The following is a 19,847-nucleotide window of genomic DNA, read 5'->3' as shown; positions in this document are numbered from 1 at the left end:
AGGCATATCAAAATCCTCATGTGGCCAAAGCCCACAAGACCTAGATTGTCACTAATCTATTCATCTATCATATGCTTGGCAGGAGAAAGACACTTACAGAATAAAGCCATGGCTAGACCATCTTTTTTTTCAAATAAAGATAAATTAACAGCATTTTCAAGTGATTACCAACAACAAACACAATGATCGTTCCACAAACTCTTGTATGAATAAGGAAATCTGAGCTTCTGAAAAGCCAGAATGGTCTTCAGAGTACTCAGCTAGGAGTAGGTAGCAAATACAATTATGTGTAGAACACAAAATTGTAATTTCCAAATTAAACAGACTATCCTTTCTAATATAAAGCAGCAGTCTGTGCTGCTTCAGTGACAATATGATATAAATCTCTTCTCTTTTGGACAATGAGACAGCACAAAGCAGCAGTGGGTCCATGGAGGAGAAGCTATTAAAAGCCCTGTTGTGGCAAGCATGGCTCTCTAGGGATGGCATTAGATTTGGGAATCCAAAATTGTATGATCCTACCATCCTAAAAAAATGAAGGCAGTAATCATTTACAATAGGTATGAGCAAATCTCTTTGTAACGTGGAAGTCTGGGTAGCTGCCCAAGAGCAACACAAGGACTGCTGGAAATAATATTCAATAAAGCTTACAAACCTGAGAAGAGAGAAGTGATTTATGCAATAAATTGCTTGATTGCAGTAAGGAACAACAGAAAGCTCAGATGATTTTCATTTATTGCTACTGTTAGCATACATTTTGACCCCTGAAGTCCTCTGAAATAACCACTACCTACATATGCATTTGTGTATATATATATATATACATATGCATGTAAAATCATATAATTTTGAAATTAATAAATTCATCATTTGCCTCAGTGACTTTTGACCAAATAAGCGGCTTTCTGTTTTATCAGAAACAATTTCTCTAGCAATTACCATTCTCTGAGACCCAATAGCCAGCATCACTGCAGATTCAATCCTACAACAGTAAGCCCTCCAGTGGGTCCTTACTACCTTTTGGAAATCATCATCACAATTTTGCAGCTTCTACTCATACTCATAAGACACAACTACAGGGTGTTCAAACTGTTCAAAATCAGTCACATAGAGGTGAAGACAAATGATAGAGAAACCTTTTTACATCTGATCCAACTCTAATCCAACCTATATGTTTATACTATATCTCTTAATTAACATGATGGATACCTAAAATATAAATGTCAGCCAATTTTTGCAAGACAGTAAACAACATTGTGCCATAAAGAATGACTCTGTGTCCAGATGTTTTGAAGGAAAGTAAAGTAAAAGCAATAAATAGTTTTAAAAGCAATAGTGAAGCTCCATCTAGCAAAGTACCCATTTACAACAGCAATTGATACCACATGCTTATGGCAAAACTTGCAGCAGGAGAAACATATGCTTCTACAGGAAGTTTTCTCAGGCTCCAGAAATACGTGGTTTGGACTTGCAGAGCCAAAGATGGTCTTTTTGTGTTATCCTGCTCACCTTTGAAACAATCTTGTCCTTCCTTGGAGCATTTTCCAGTTAAACTATGTTCTTTCAGAGACAGTGAGACTAGAACTGCACAGGTTTTCAGTCTGCCCTTGTCCTCATCACATTAGTCAATAACATCCATAATTTTTATCACCAATATTCACACCCTTTTTTTCCAGCTAACTTATTAGTAAGCTGAACAACATATGCCTAACTATTGATCTTCAAAGGTTCTCTCTTTCCTAAATGTCCTGCCTGCTTGCCTGTAAAGTCTTTAACTTGATAGTAACATGAAAATCTTTAGTATTTCCTCTAGCAAAAAAAAGGATGTTATACTACGCAAAATGTTGTGGGAAATCAGAACACTCCTACATTGTGTGTTTTAAATCTGCACAGACAGACAACTATTTTTTTCTGTCTTACTGCAGTGTTTTGAAAAGTGGCAACAACCACAGAAAAAGGCTGTTATTTACAATTCAGTACAGTATCTCAATTATGTGATGGTCACGTAATAGGCAACATTTGGAACAAAACACTAATTAGGTTGGCAAAGGCAGGAGGAAAGTAGTGGTGGGTGCTGCAAAATAATTGCTAGCAACCATCCAATAAAACAACCAAATTAAGAGAGGTTCGTATAGAGAAAAATATCTAAGTGGATGAAAGGCAAACAGCAAAATAATTCCTACGGCAAGTTCTGTTCTCAAAAAACAGCCACAAAGAGGAAAAACAGCATCTGTTCCTCATAACCTAAAGCACATTGGAGGACCAATACCTCAGTCACCACTGTTTGATTAAGTGGTGAGATCTGTTCCTGCTGTAATGCCACAAGCTTGGTGTCCAACCTCTCCACTTTAAGCAGAGTGGTGAGACAGCATCTAGGCATTTATCTAGCACATAAGATGATGTTTTGTTCTGAAATTGCATGGATCACTCAGCCTCTGCAACCCTGCAGGCTGAGCCCTGAAACCTCTTAATTTAAGAGGTGGTTAAAACCCACACCTTGACTACAGCCTTGCCGGTACACAACAACGGCAGAGCAAAACAGAATCCAAAGACAAGTGAATCAGAGAATCAAAACCACTGTTTTCCTTGAGCCTTGGTATTCACACAGCTATTTCTATAATGCTACTTATTCTTAATTCTTTCAACAGACCTTCAGACCAAAATTATAAGACACTTATTAAATTCTCCCTCCTGAGGGCACTTACAGTGTGACGTATTGTCATATTGGCTTAATTGTTTACACACCACCACTGTTTTAAATCAAGACTTATTTTGAAGACTGAAGATTAAAGATCTCTAAACCTCAACATTTTCAATCCAAATATTTTGCTAAAAGAGTAGTCTCGTTATTTCAATATTTTTTAAAGGGACATTGCTTTTGTTTCTGTAAATGCAGTCAGAAAAAAATTAGCTACAATTTACTGAGTTCCTGGGAGGAAAGTTTGAAAGGCAAACATAAAGCAAGTGGCATAGTTGTAAGAGCCTCTAACTACTTTGTCTGCTTTTTCACAATTCTCTATTTTTCCTGCCTGTATAATTATAATATAGCAGAACACCAATCCGAACTCACACATTGTCTTGTCTAAGTGTAAACAGTCTGTCAGAAATTAAATGAATTGAGATCAGGGAGAACAGCATCTGCTCTTAATTACTGTTAATTCCTTTTAAAAATTACATTTGCCATTTTCAGCCCTAATGGTTTTAAACTTCTTTCAAAAAAAAAAAATATTGCAATTTACAGGTGTAAATTTAATATAGGTTAGGAATGTTTGGGGTTTTGGGCAAAACCCAAGAAGTCAGAAGGATGATGAGGTTCTGCTTTCACAGTCTGTATTCATACTGAAAGTCAAGATCAAGCAAGCTTTTACTCTTCTCCTCTACCAGAGGTTTCCATCCTCCTTGAACTGGCCTAATGAGACCTGCCTTACAGTTTGGCATATGGACCACCCCAATCAAACACCCTACCTGACACTGTTCCCAGAGCAGGATGCTGCAGGGATGTCACATTTGTGACTTTTATTTCAGATCCCATTTCTAGGAGCTGGTCTGATCTGCTTCCACTTAAAAGCTGCACCATGATGACTCCAAAAAGTATTTCTCAGATAAATGAGAACCACTTCAACTGCTTTCCAGGAATATGTAAAGTTATCAAAACTTCACTCAATGCTTTCTGCTTACACAAAAAGTGTATACTTTTTCAGACCTGTCCAGTCCATATCTTTTCAGGACGAGGAGTCTAAAATTTTCCTGAGGCCAATCCTGGTCCAAGTAGCCAATGCTAACTCAATACTTTACACTAAGCCCAATTTGGTTTTAGGGCCCTGGAAACACTTCAGAGGTAGTGACAGACAATTGCTACTGATCAGAGACAGTCTCTTCTCCAGGCAAACCCTTGCTACATTTTTATGAAGTACTGATGCCTTGCCTGAGAGAAACATGAGAATTCTCCACCACACCACCAGCTTGGCTGGTAATGTTCCTAGGGAGATGGACTATGTGCTGGACTGAAGGTCTGCAGGAACATCCAGCCTGGGAGCCAGCCCTTAGCTGTGAGTTTTGGGGAAAGTAAGTTCTCCCTGAACACCAGCACAAGCGAATTATTCTGTAGGATTTATTTGACTGCCTGAAGAAGATGCGTCCCATGCTGTTGGATGGTCAGGCTGTGTGTCCAAAGCTCAAGACTTCTTCCTCACTGTGCTCTCCCAGGCGCAGACACAGACTGGAGATGAGACAAGCTGGGTAGTGTTGTAGCTCAAGCCCATGGCTGACTCAGGAAACAATCTCAGTGAAGCTAAGTGCTGTCAAGTCCTGACTTTCTCGCATATGTCACTGTGTCTGCCTTGACTCAAACACAGGGGTTTTTTTGCAACAATTTCACTTGGTTAACCAAAGATTATTCCAGAAAGTGCATTAGCAGTACCAGTTAACACAAATACATAGAGGCCTTCCATCAGGGAACATAATAAAAGTAATTGGCACTCACATAACACTTTACATTTTCAAAGGGCAGTAAAACCATTAAGTATTATTGAATGTATTTTATAGATAGAACACAGAGAGGTTAAGTGCCTCATTCAGGAGGAGGCAGGATTAGGACAGAGGTGTCTCACATTCTCTCATCCTTTCAGCCTCAAAAATCTTTGGTTTGGAGAAGCTTCCTTGAGTTCAAGTGCAAGTTCTGTTTCTTGCAAATCAGTAAAAAGCAAAAAAAAACCCCAAACCTGAAGCAACTGAACTTTTTTCATACAGAAAAAGGAAAGAAAGCCTTACCAAGCTGGAGTTGGGGGGGGAGGGAATTGTTTAGATGCAAGCAGAAAACCTGTATGCAGGAAATTATACAAGTATTAACTCTTAATCGGTCTTAAAACACTCACTAATGTAGGCAAGGCAACTACCTCCATAAAACAAATCTTGGACCTAAGTTTTCTTACACCTCTAAACAAGCAGTTTTAAAAGTTATTAAAACAAGAACAAATCTTGCTAATCATAATAATTATAACAACTACTACTGTATAAGATTATTGCAAGTGAAGGCTGCCTGCCAGTTGGTTAGTGAAAGTTTATTATACTTGTTTCGTAAAGCAAGAAGGGAGACATACATATATTTTCTGTACAGAAAACAAGCACTTCAACTGATCAACAAAAGGTGATGTTTGTTATTACATGCAAAATTCCTACAGCACTATACAGCAGTTATTTAAAGCATGTTAATGATCATTCATCCCTGGACTGTAATTGAGATTTCTGATACTTGAGGTACCCTTTGACAACAGTAAAATGCTACTTTATGGCTCCTTTACCACTGAGAGCTGTGCCATTTCTCAGGGGGTTCAGGCTTGCAAATAAAAAGCACAGAATGCTATCTGCATACCGAGAATGGAACAATAGCAGCTGCTCCCTTTGATTTTGAGTGTAGGAATGGCCCATCACCTTCATGTGAAGGCTTTTCATTGAAGGGTGTCCTCCGAATTTTTCCCTGCCCAGGTGAAGAAGGATACTACACAAAATTTATTATCTGCCGACTAAAAGAGATAGTATGAAGTAATACATCTTTTCTTTATTGTCTCTGCAACAGTTAATTACAAGACATTAAACCTATACCAGTACTCAGGCCAATTTATAACAGTACTCAGGCCAGTTGCAAGTTGTTTAGAGGAGGGTTACTGGGATTTGTCATTTTTTTTAAGAGGTCACAGCTATGCAAAATGTTTTCCATCAAAAGCAGCTCCAGCTAAAATAATTTCTGTGGCTGGTTATGCATTCTTGACTGACTTTTATGAACTCAAAAGACATGCTCATAAATACAAGCTGTCTTCTCTACTTCATTCTTTCCCCTTCTGCCCTTCCCCACTCCATGAGGGCTGTCACACTTCTGGTCTCTTCTGCTGGTTTAAGTGTTCAGACAACTGATGAAATAAACGGTTAAGAAGGAAGAGCATGAAAGGTGAGCAACGGGCAGCAGAGGTGCACCGACCACCTCAGATGGTTTACACTTTGTGTAAATCTACCCTAAGACTTGAGGTCACATCCAGCACAGCTTGGATTTTTTTTATATATATATACTGCTGCATCCAAGAGAATATTAGGTTTTCAGCATTTGTTTGACCTTCAAAGTACCAGGCTGTGTTCCAATCACAACCTAAACCAAATATAAGTTATGGTTTTGTGGCTGTCAAAAAAAATCACTTGAGGCAAAAGGTCTCATTAAGCAATCACTCTTTGAGCAATCTGTTTAAGCAATCACAGTTTTTAAGCAAACTGGAGGGGGAAAATGAAGCCGACACAGGCAAACTCTTTCACAGCTTTTTAAAGGACCCCAGCATGCTCCTGAGAGGTTTCAAATGGTTGCTTTAATACACAATTATTAGGGGAAAATTTTAAAACAAAACATCAAAGGCTTCCCAGTTGTTTTCCTCTTTTACAGAGAGCACTTACATGCTTTTCTTACATCCTCTTACTAATTTTATACGCACTTGATTGGATGGGACAGTACCCTAACAGTATCAGCAAAAGCAGCAAGCCGCATGGTGGTCCATATGGAGCCTGTGTCTGGAGCTGGCTTGGGCAGCATTGCATGCCTGGCTTTCACTACAGCCTTGGGAGACAGACTTTGCTAGAGGAAGAGATCCTGAAAGACCTCAGGATGGATAAAGGCAGTGCAGATATGTCACATGGTCTAGTGGTAGTATAAGGGGCAGAATAAGGATGGCAAGTGAACAAAAGTAGGTTAAAGTAAGCCTGGAAACCTATTCTACCACAGGCTACTCTACCACATTTCTACTTCTCTGCATCTCACTTTTTCTACAAATGTTAGGGTATAAAAATATTTCCATCGTTCCATTTTTTATCCTGTTTGTTCCTTTAATTATAACAGCTATATGAAAGACTTAAAGATCATCATAACACAATTAAGAACATTTCAGAAAAGAGATAAAATTATATTTGCAAGGTAATACAATCAATGGCCAGCTTCAGCCACATTTGTAAATTAATATTAGTTATTTATTGAAGGAATTAGAAGCTGAAATTAAGGATTATTAACTCTATTCGTTCTGAATGTCCCTAAAATCCTGGTTTCATACTTTTGATATTCCTAATACTTCAGTTTAATTCTTTAAGAATTCAAGTTTCACTGTTTCAACTTATATCTCCATTCATGTCTGGAAGCTTGAGAAATGTCACTTTTTAATTTAACACTTTCTTTGACTACAACAACTTTCGCATGACGAAACTGGGAGAGTTATGGTCTCCCCTTCTTTATTCATAAAATCCAGTGAACAAGGCACTAAGCTTTTTGTTCCACAATCTCTTCCATCCCAGGATCTACTGTCTTCACCACTGAACCAATTAACATTCATTGCAGTAGCATCTGGAACTAGCAGAAAAGAGGATTATTTTGCAACCCAAGGAAAAGAGGGAAAAACTGTCAAGTCTGTAGTGAACTAGAAGATTAAAACTGCTTCAAGACTACAAATAGAAATTGCTCAGAACATAATGTGCTGTACCCAAGAAATGAGGCATAACTTCAGAGTTCATGGTCTGGTCATTCTTTACAGTCACTAGGAAATAAAACTAGCTTGACTAAGGCACCTGCATCCATTTTATTTCTCCAGATTGTTCACTTCTGGCGAAGTCTTATTCCTGTCTATTGCACTTGCAGACGAATAATAGACATTATATATCTATAGTTTAGCATTCATTACACTGGCTGGTACCTGCATCAAAACAGAAACACAAGCACATATAAATGAGATTCAAAGGTTTCTTTTCCCTTCTATTCTTTTCACCCCTACATGGCTGGTTTTGAACAGAACCCAATCTCTGAAAAAATTATCCAAGAAATTCTAAGGACACATCAAAGAGAAGAAAGACAGCAAAATTAATTGCTGCAATTTCCTTTAGCCACTATAACAAGAAGAGTATTTTAGCAGTTGTGTAGGAGTGTCATCATAAGACAGAGCAAAGGAATATTTTACAGGGAAAGCAAGACACTGGAATGCAGCTGGCCATTTATATTAACTTTCTTGTCCAAGTTATCAAGCAGCATGTTTCCACAAAACACATCATTGTCTTAAGCCCCTTTTGTTGCACACTCTCCTTCGATGGGTAAGAAACCCAAGGCAGATTTCAGCATCTGCAAAGCCTCAGGCACCCTCAGGAAACTGTTACATGTTGCATGGTCTGGGCTCAGGTGTGCATACAAAACACAGGTGTTGCACTTGTGGAACAATGACCTTGACTCAAGGTCCTGTACAGCCTGCCGAGACATCTGCTGAAGCTAGAGCTAGTTGGAAGCACTCTGACAGTGCATTTTATGTTGGAAAGTGACAGGCTGACAAGTTTAAAACACTCTGGAGAACTTCAGATTTCACAAAATGAAAATAAACAAATAAAAGAAGCTGGTTTCTATCTGTCCCTCTCAGCTACCTCATCTTGGTTTTCAGCACTCTACTAGGCATCTATTCCTACTCAGCATTGAGAAAAGTACCTAAATTTCTAGGAAATACAGGACTCTTTTTTTCCAAAATCGTTTTCATTTTAAACAGGTGACTAAAATATTTGAAATCTTACTGGTCTACTCTATCATGTTTAATGAAATGTTTAATTTCACCCAAAAAAGTTATTACCTAGCAAAAAGGTCCAAAAATTTCATTTTACATTAAGTGAAAATGTTTATTTTTTGTTGTTTGTACCTTCCATGAAACAAAGAAACTAATTAGTCACACAACTATGATGGAGACATCTGGAAAAGCTTTGGAACAGTGCACAAGCTCATCCACAGTGACTGGACCTATAAATTCTATTTATCATCCTTTGCCAGGACTAGAAAGTTGTATGGAATTCCATCACATTAAAAAAAAATCACTTTAATATCTTCTAATAACTATAGCAGCAGAAATTAAATATTAGAAGAAAAAATAAAACTTAAAATTCAGAAAGTTTTTCCTGGAATTTTAATTTTATATTTTTTCCAACTCATAAAAAAGGGGTAGTTTTCATCCTCCCTATTTCAGAGACATTTAAATCGATTTTGTTTTTCTTTTCTCTTTTGCCTGTTTTGAGATGTAAATTTGATAGACTCCTCATGATGAGAAGAAACCTTTATCTTGAATCATAAATAGAGTCCCTTCACGCAGTTCAGATAGAGACTAGGAGACTATTTTATGAATAGTATCACTGTACTGACCCTCAAAGCACAGTTTGGATCATATATAGAAGGCTGGGGGTTCCAATCCTCAGAGGCAGAGGAGGTGTGTTTGGTGTGGGAGCCCTGAGGGAGCAAATATCACCTGAGTGTTACCCAAATGATCTTGCCCACTTTTGATGATAACCAGAAGTTTATGGGTTCTTGTTATATACTTCTGCAGCTCATATATGTTTATATGCTCCCATAGCTACAGTGTTGCCACTAGAAAAGTTACCAAGACGAGACAAAGCCAGGCAGTAACTGCAATATGGACACAACCATAATAGGTCACACAGAATTGATGTTGCACTATGATGGTGAAAGATGAACTTATAAAGAACTGGAAAAGAGACAGAAAACATGAAGGAACAATGTGGTTAAAACTTGTCAAGCAGATGCCACAGCACTCTAACCTTTGATATGCTAAATATGACTATTAATGATCAGACAGCCCAGGCAAACAATGAAGTAGCAAACTATGAAGATGATAGAAAATAATTTAACTTAATCAGAACAAATAAAACAGGAATTTCAGGAAATCTCAGAGAAATGAATCACCTCCTAACTGTTTGTGCTAAGTCTGGAAACAACCTAAATCTTAAGCATTTCCAGGCTGCATTTTTGCACATATAGAAAATTAAAGTGTGAACTGAAGAAGAGGAATGCACCAGGAAATTCAAAAACAAGCATAAGAATCTTAACATTATTGTCTTGCACGCACACACACATAAAAGTAAATCTGAGTGTAAAATAAAGCATCGGAACACTTAAATATAGTCCTACCCATATTAAACATTAACTATTACCAAGCTACTCAGAGACTTGGAAGCCTAGAGACCCAGTGTCAGGCCAGAAGCTTTTTAAGAGGGAAAACAGCTCATCAACATTATACTGAACTACCTCTGATGTCCCATTACTGAATTATTTCAGTCTTCCACCTACATGAAATCAGCACTTTAAAGTTATTCCACATTATCTGTAGATAAAATAACTCATGGAAAGCTGGTAACAGTTATTCCCTGTCAGCTGAAGAAAAGCAGACCTGAATTCATCAGACTGCAGTAATGGATTTTTACCAAAATATCTCAGAAGCCCTATTACTGACAAATAAGGCACAAAAAGCCTCATCTGGAGTCTAAAGAAAAGAGCACTCTGACTGCACTGTCTACTGAAATAAGGCAGTAAGGGAAATGAATTTATTTTGCCTGGCACTGTCTCATTCAGATGTTCAAATGTCAATGTCTGTTTGAACCCTTGATTAGAAGTGGCCCCTTAAAAAAAAAAAAAAAAAAACACCAACCAAACCAACACACAAAAAAAAAAAAACAGAACAAAAACCTGTAACATAGACTTGAACAAAGGTAAAAAATAGACATGAAAGAGAACTGAGAAACATAATTGCTTTCAAACAAATGGCATAGTTTAATATACGACATTATTTCAGACTTAGTTATAACTAATTTTTCTGTAGACATACTCAGTGGTATCAACAATCACCTCTCAGGATAGATTTGCATAACATCTGGTAAAGTAGTATGTAAAACTTCTGTAAAAGATAAGCCTTTTTTTTTAAGAAGAGAGGCATACTGGCAAGGAGCATAATGAGCATTATAAAAAAAATAGCGAATTTAATTTATACTTATGCCTGTAGCCTAAGAATCTTCAAATAAGGCAGGGATGTTGGGGGGAGGAAGATTGTTTCACAACAAGGATATTCAATGTGCTTCACAGTTTGCCCATGCAGTAGATAAGGTGCTGAGATAACTGTTTAGAAATGGATGCGCTGTGGCAAAATTAACAAGGAGGCATTGGCACCATTAGTGCTTCCCTGTGGTAAAGCAACAATCTTCCCAAAAGGCTCGTATAAAGGAACGTAACCCTACATGTTTACCTGGGGGAAAAAGGTGCATTTAGTATTCATATCGGAGTCAATGATTCTCCATAGCTGTCTGTATATGAATACCAAGCGTGGGAAAAAAAATGAAGTCACAAGTAGCATTGATAAATATGCTGGATTTTCATGGGTAGCTCTTCTGTGTCAGCTGAGAACCTCTCTATGTATACTGTTTTTAAAATGTGTGAGATGTTAACCAATTAATACTAGTGTTTAATTCCACCATCACCAAATAAAATATACTAGAGCTTTCATTTTGCACAGACATTGCAAAATCCCACCCTACAGAAGACTAAAAATCAACTGCTGATTCCAAAAAGGTTGTCAAATGCTTCTGTCACTTCAGGTCACTATTTACTAGCTGTACAGTGCAAATTTGGCCCCAAGAACTTCCAGAAGAATTTACTGCTTTCCTGAAAGACAAAGACAGAAGAACAACTTCTAAAAAATATGCACTAGAATCAGCAACAAACCAGTCAGCCTTTGCCTCCTGAGAAGTAAAGTATCTTGTATCCCAGGGATTCAAGGAAACCAAAGATCCTCTGTCAACTAGGATGCATCTTGAGTGAGGAGTAAATTACCATGCTACCTCTTCATTATGACTCTCCAACCCCTTACAGCTGTGGCATAGCATTACAGAATATTTTACAGATTAAGCAGGAATATACAAAGTAGGAGCTAAAGAACATCTATTTAGGCAAACAGGATAAAGGCTGTAAATGGTGCCAGTAACTGGAATATTCTTGTCCTTTGTACAGAGAGACTGGAAAAGATCACTCTGTAGAAGTAAAGAGAAATTAAATTAGAAAAAGACTTGTGCTAGAACTGTATGTTACTTTTGGCAGTATGACATGAATCTTTCTAGCACCATCATATTAATATTTGCCTGTATACTGCCATCCTCGCATTTCAATTGCCTCAACTATTTTGCCAAGAACTGGACTGGGGTACTCACACAAGTTATAGGCAAGCCAAAATACACACACGCAAAAGATTTTTAATCCAGCTAAATCCCTTTACTTGCATAACACAGGGGGAAGCAGAAAGGTAGGAATTGCAACTGGAATAAATACTTGTGAAATTACAATCTCACAAAGTGTGTCCTACAAGTGTATGTGATATTCATAAGAAATACTACCTTTTTAGCAATGAAAGGAGATTTCTTAAATTGGTCAGACATGTAATACTACTATAATAATTTATATTATTATGGCAATATTGAAATTTTAGGTCTATTCCAGTCAGATACCATTCAGTGTTTTAGTAAACACTTGGTTCCCATGCCAGCAGCCCATATAGCCACTTCCCTATTTGCAGACATGTTCTCTGAGGGACAGCAGCTGTTGCAGAAGATGCTTCATCAAGCTATTGATAAGATTTATTATTCTCTGGGGGAATTTTAATTAGTCTACTCTGCCACTTTCCCTATCTTTATGAATCAAAGTAAACGAAGATTTCTTGAATTTTGGTTTTCCAAATCACCTCAAACACTCCAGAATGTAATTTAACAAGGAACACAACATTTTTAGTCTGTAAGTGAGATTTTGAATGGTACTTTTCCCCTTTTCTATATATTAACCTTGATTCTGGGTCTTACGACTTCCTACTGGATTAACTGAAAGAAGTTCCAAACCAAAAATCTCAGGCCACAGTGAAAAAAATCACTGAAAATTCTGTCAATATGCATTCTCTTTTTCAGAGTTCAGTCTGCTCAGAAGGAATACCAGATACCTGAGAGATTCACTGGGTATCCCTGACACCTTGAGAAGTGCTTCTCTCGGGTGGGGGAAGGGACATGGACACTGAGTCAAAGTCAAGATCTTGATTCCTCCCTCCTGTTTCCAAGGCTCCTCAAAAGGCTTAAGAAACTTTAGGTCTAGACCCAAAGTCTAACCACAGTGATAAATATGATAAATATTTCATTTCCATATCCCTGCTTAGGACTGTGGCAGACACCCACATTTCTTACAAGGAATAGAACTTTCCATAAGGAAGACAGAAGGCAATATTTCCTTATGGCCACTCTTAGCTGAGAACAAACTCAAGCCAATCACATATTTCTCATTTCCTATTTCACTGTGGGATATTTTGTAACTGCTTTCACAAGTTTAAATTTGCAGCCATCCCTAACTAACACACAGACAAAACAAAATACTCTTTACACACATAGTTCATTTCCTGGAGAGATAATCAAAGAAAACAAATGAGCTGCATAACAGATGTGTCATATAATGCACCACTGCAGCAGTACAGAAAGGGTAAGAGTCCATCCAGAAGTCACCTGCAATAAATCTTTCCTAATTATTTCTATGTAACTTAAAAACTCCTATATATCTGAGATTTTAGTGAATAACTCACTTGAACAGAAAAATAATACAGATTATATTAAAATAATCTGTGGAATAACCAGCTGGAATTACAGCTGATCATGCTCAGAAATATAGTACTGGAGAGGAACTAAAAGAATTAGGCTGAAGTTATTGAACATCAAGCAAAAAAGGGCAATTTGTGTGAATTATGTGAACAGGGAACAATGGGTATGTGCACATGCACATACATATCGCATCGGTGCTTTCCAACAATCGCGTATTCTTTTTGTAAATTATTTTAAGAAATAAATAAATCAGGAGGGATTGTTACTTACTGTTTACTTAGAGTGGAAATTAACGAGCGTTTCTTGGAAAGCTCCAGGGTTTGACATAGCTGAAGACTCTAGGATAGATATATTCATCCAAGAGTGTAAATTATTCATTAGCTAAAGAAAAATAGCAGGAAATGTTTTTTATAAAAGGATCATATCTTTTAGAAATAAAATATTACAGTTTAAGTATTTAATTTCCTTAAGTTTTGGCTAAAAATATTAAGATTGTTACTGTGCATGTTAATTTTTGCCTCTTCATTTGCCAAGACCAATAGAATTTCATCTTCAAACACTTACTATCAAACAAACTTGTATGCTATTGAATGCCTAGTGAACTCCAATATGTAAGTAGTTCTTGTGAAAAGAATGTTAGCTCCTTCTTACCTGTTTGCTGTTATTTTTGGTGCTATTTTTCAGTAAAAGTATTTGTCAGTATAAGTCAAACAGGTAAAGAAGATTACTCACAGTTAAGTAAACTTTGGTTAATGATGGTATTTTTTCTTTGAGACAGTTTGTTGGGAAGCCCCAAAATTCAAAACTTTGGAATTCAAATATTTCTTACGCTGAAAAGGCCTGAATAGGATCGGCCTTGTAATAGCACTGTGGGTCTGGATTTTAAAACCACAGTGTGATTCTATGATTCTATGTGTAGTAATCTTAACAAATGTATTTGGATATGTGCATACTTGTAGAAAAAAAGGCTTATAGGTTCAGTTTGTCTTCAGATTTAAATTTAAATTTCAGCACATACTCATTCAGGAATATTTAGATGGAAAAATGTATTCACACTGTAAAAAAGGCAGTTTTCTAAAAAAATCACCTAGAGTAGAACAGAATTATTGTGCTGAGCTAATAAATGGATGGGTTTGGATGCCTGTATTAATTGTTTTTCAAGCTATTCATTTCCACAAAGAAAGAAAGAAACTAAGACATCTCTGGGAAAACAAATGTTATAGTACTTAAAAGTAAATACTGGGTTCCAATTGTTATTGATCTATTGGACAAATGTTATGATGAATGTTGTTAGCTATATTTCCTTTTCTCTAAATATATGGAACACTTTATCTCAAAAAAAAAAAAAAATTGGATTTTCACAGCATGTTACACACATTCACCTCCATTTTAATAGAAACTTATTTACTTAAAAGAAAGGCCATGGCGATTTTTTGGTTCTGGGCACAGAGAACAACTACAGTTATGCAACATAAATAAAACACAGTAATTTTCATTCTATGTTTGTAAACTTGTATCCTATTAGGGATTTCCTAGATTCAAAGAGGCTAGAAAGTTGGATAACAGGCTTGATTCAATAGCTTTTGGCAGTCACCTCTCTATACAATGTAACTGTGAATGAGAGGACAATTTAGCATTCACTATGAGTTACTCTGATGTTGGTTTTCTTAAATATTAGAAATAATTACTGACACTGATCATGGTTTTTCATGCATATGAGGTAAAGCTTTTAATTGTGGCCACAGAATGTTGCTGAAAGGGATAAGAGCAGATGCACCTGCATAATGGCATCAGCACCTGACATCCTCTTCAGAATCTCTTTCTTCTTCTGGATAACAAAATAAAACATGCAAAGCTACAGAATTAGGTTTAGGAGTTTGCAAAAAATCTAATAAGAATAAACAAAAAAATTATGAAATGTTGCAAGATAAGTATTAGAAAACCCTCAAGGATATACTTCTGAGCTTGTTCAAAGGCTTTCTAAGGAAATATTCTAAGTGGTTCCCTAACTACTTTGTCTTTCCCAACTCTGTTTCCCTTGACTGAAATTTTATGCAAATAAAATGATCCTGTTTGAATATATTTTTTTAATCCCTACTGCCAGGAAACAGCTGGGTAAAGAGTGGGACATAAAGCTCAAAGACTATGGCTTGGAAGATGAAATGGTAGAGGATATTAAGTAGACCACATCTCAAGGCTCTTCCTGTGGCAATGGGAGCAGGCAACAACCAGACCCTTCCACTTGGAAAAGCCCCTGAACAAATTACTGGCCTCCAGTAGGCATGCTAAGAATGAGTAAGAAGCCCAGGATTGAGTTGTTGAATTTACTGTTGGCTAATGTGACTGATTGATAGCATCTTCTTTCTCTGGTCCTCTTGCACGTGTTCTTTACTTTTCTCACAGTTGGAGTCTCCCTGATGCTGGTCAGCTTGCTCTGATGCATTTATCTCCCCTTCTTTATCCCTAACTCTAAGGACTCCCTAGAGTTTGAAAAACATTGCATTAGTGCACTTCTTAAATTTCCAATACCAGAGTTGTAATTCAGACCCTGATACCTTTTTTTCTCTTGCTATCATTTTCGTCCAGTTTTCAGCTAGTGAAACCACTGCCTGTATTTTTGTTCCCATAGATACCTGCAAGTAAAGTTTATATTCCTTTCCAAGCACTTCTGCTGAACTGTTCCTTCTCAGTTTTGGCTTTTCCTGTCTGACTCAAGTTCCTGGTGCATATAACATCTCCCGGTCCTTTAGAATCAGCACCTCTACCCCAGTCTCTCAAAAGCAAACCACTGTTTCACATTGTTTCATTCTTTTCTCTCATTAGAAGTGCTCTACAGGAGGGAAATATACCTCATCATTTTTCAAAACTAAAAGACAATTACATAGATAATAAAAAAGCTAATTATAAGAGTGGGTTTTTCTCATACAGCACCAAGAAGATAGAGGAGGACAGGAAAGGGTGCTTGTTTGGTTTTAGAAATAGAAACATTAGAGAATAAAGATGCTTTACAGACTACAAAACACAGCGATAAAAAGCTTTAATTTCAATGATTTTTAACTCTGCTGTCCTGCATAATCACGCTATTGCATGATACCTCTCAGACTGGTGTTCAAATTCAAATGGCGATTGCCTTTTTTCACTACAAAGGTTGATTCTTATCTCTTACATTCACAATAATTAATTGAAACTTCACAGAAATTAAATTAGTAAAAAGAGGCCATAAAGTAAGATGAGGATGCTTGTTACCATTTCTCTTTTGCTTACAGATTTGCTTCCTGTTTTTCACCTAAGAAGCCAAGGGAGTAGAGAGTATCACTTCAGTAGATTAAAGAGATAAGCAAAGGGGTGGGTTTTTAATAACATTTTAGAAATCTCCACAGCAAGCCAGTTAGGCAATGGAGAAGAGTCTATAAAACAGATATCTTGGAAGGGTTATTAAAAATTATTACACAAATTGCAATCCATTCCTTTTTTAAGCTAAGTGTAAATTATTGCCAGGAGGATCACTACACTTAGAAGCTCTGTAACCTATCCTGCACCTAAAGAGTTATAAACACATACCACTCTCATACAAGACTTCTTTCCTTCCACCTTTTTTGTTTTTTTTTTTTTTTAGTTTGGTGTCACTGAAGTGCAGTGTAAAATTGTGGCTATTGTTGGCCTCTTTACACACTGTTCCTAATTTGACAAACAGAGCAGTTTAGAAGGTCAAATAGGAAAACAATATCTTAAGAAAATAGCAACTTTTGTGGCTTTGAAATACAAAAAAACCAAACAAACAGAAAAAAACCAGTTCCAAAATCTTTATCTCCTCGGTTCATGAAGCCATAAAATAAGTACAGCACTGTGATCACTGCAAAACTTCAAAGCCTGTATGCCCAGTGTACCATTTTAGGGCTATTAAGTTGTACAGCTACTGTACTTGTAGCAAATAGTTACACAAGATTGTAGCAGCAAAGCCAAAGATTTCACCCTTGGAACAAAACTCCCTTAAAGCTATACTCTCTACCATAGGCTCACGGTATAAGCTCATAATGTCTCTTATCAACCATCTTCAAGAGATTCTACATAAAGAAATTATTGATGATAACACTGAAAATGACATCTTCATTTAGAAAATCCAGTACTCCAAATATGATATTGAACTATATACACAGTAAATGAATAACGAAATACAATAAGTTAATTCCTTTGACATACCAGCATTTCTGTAGAAAAGCAAAGTAATGGTTTTTCTCATTGCATCAGACCATGATGAAAATTCACTAAACTAAAAAACCTCATTCTGAAGGTGGTACTATATCCCCCAGATATTATGTAAACCAAGAACATAGGAGACCATATCTTTCAGGAATATATGATTCAAAAATGACCAGAAGGTTTATTCATCTATGCTGATACATTTGATTTTTAGCGATTTGTCCCAATTAAATGTTAAAAGGCTCAATTTATACGTGTATGTAAAGTCTAGCCCATCACAATATGCTTTCACCCACCTCATGTACAGCTGCCAGATATTCCAGCTGGCTGGAATAATCAGAAGGCACAATCAGTGTCTTTCAGAGGCCATCTGGGAGGACTTTGGCCAAAATCCCCATTAGGCCATATAAAGAGTAAGTCCTGTGGGGCATCCTGGGAATTTTTGTGTATGTCATAGGACACTGTACAAGATTTTTGTTCATGTAATATGGCAAACCCACTTGTATTAGTGGCCAAGGTTTCAAAGGAAAATTAAAACAAGCTTTTATGCACTTGTCATATTATGAATTGCATTATCATGGGGAAATGTGGTTATAACCACAGATAAAAATCATGTTATATTTAAATATTGATGATATTTTTTTAGGCTACAAATAAGAAGCTTCCCCAAGTTCTCTCTTCCCCAGAAATTCGTTAACACCACCAAGATTGCAGACCCAATTTAAGCAAGTTTGAACTAATCCTAAACTAGTTGCAATAAACACTTAGAACAGTTCTCACCTTCCCAATCAGGGCATGTCTGCAAAGGTATCTCATTTTGAAGATTGTCCTCAGCATGCCCTAGTAACAGATCTCTGCCTACATTATACTACACAGTCCATCATAAATTACTATTCATTAGTCCATTTTGTAGAATAGTTTCAGTCTTATCCAGTACATCTAACTAGCTGTTTCTTCTTCCATGGCCATCTAATTATATCCTCAGAAAGACTGTTGACCAAAAACTATTCTTTAAAGCCTACACAGCAAAATAAACTACAAACATGCCCCTGCAAGTCTCTACACTTATTTTTAAGCTGTTATTTTTTAGATTTTTTTCTGCTCAGTTGATATCAATTTTTTCCTTCCTCAACAAACATGCTTTCAACTCAGCCACTGGTACAGATTTTGCTCCTTGCCTTCCTACAGAAAAGTGCTTGTGTGTAGGTAAATGAACTTATGAAATGCTTTCAAGGCTTGAGAAGTGTGCATAGGAGAGGCTGTTGCCCGCAACTGCCTTTTTTCTACTGGCAAAAAGCACACTCGCTTTTTAGAAAAAAGGATGGTTTTATCCTTGATTCTGAAGCCTGAAACCTTAGTAAATTAGCTGTGAAAATAACTGAGTGAAATCCCACAACACTGTTGCACAAAATACTTCACCTAACAGAGAAAAGTTATTCAGTTCCTCCGTTTATGCATAAAGTATACAAAAATTCTCTCTGATTAAGCAGTATTGCTTAATTCCTAGTAATAATGGAGTATTCCAAGGCAACATATTTGGAGGGGAAAATGTGACCTATGTTGGCACACACATTTCCTTATTGTACATTTATTGCCAGTACATTCCAGCAGAAGGAAAATTTGACAAGCAAAGATCCTGTCTTTGAAAGTTGATCTGTACTTCTAAAATTTAATATCAGTAACACAGTACACTCAACTTTTTCTAAGGACCAGATGAGAGATTAAAAAATATATATATATTTAAGCACCTAGATCCAAATTTCCTACTCTGAGGAGCCCCAAATTTGGAGGTAAGTAAACAATTGGCCCTGATTTCTTTTAAATCAACATTCTAAAACACTTTAATTTCTGCTTTTGTTCATGCATACCATTCTCCAGGCCACAACACCAAGAATCAGCTAGGTGTCCAGCACTTTCAGAATCCCCAAATTCTTTATTCTTTCTCTCCTGCTCTAGGACTTTCCTTTGGTATAACTGTTCGTACAGTGCCTAATAGATCAAACTATCACCGGAAAGGTATTTTGGGGTTTTATTTTTTTACCAAAGTTCAGCAGTTTTATATCAAACCTCCCCTGTTAGAATACTTATTAATGCATATACATAGAGTCATTGGGCTTGGTTTCTCCTTATGAGCTATTTTGACAATTAACAGGCAACTTAAATGTAAAATGCATTAGATATAAACAAATAGC

At 36.7% G+C, this 19,847-nt stretch overlaps 1 protein-coding gene across 1 annotated transcript in view; it reads right to left on the bottom strand.

Moving 5' to 3' along the window:
- The window catches only part of ESR1 (estrogen receptor 1), a 154,414-nt gene that overhangs the window by 27,256 nt on the left and 107,311 nt on the right, over positions 1–19,847 (bottom strand).

The sequence above is a fragment of the Pseudopipra pipra genome, chromosome 3 (assembly GCF_036250125.1).
Source record: "Pseudopipra pipra isolate bDixPip1 chromosome 3, bDixPip1.hap1, whole genome shotgun sequence".
Lineage (NCBI taxonomy): Eukaryota > Metazoa > Chordata > Aves > Passeriformes > Pipridae > Pseudopipra > Pseudopipra pipra.
The sequence above is the reverse complement of the archived record's forward strand: the minus strand, read 5'-3'. Positions and strand labels throughout refer to the sequence as shown.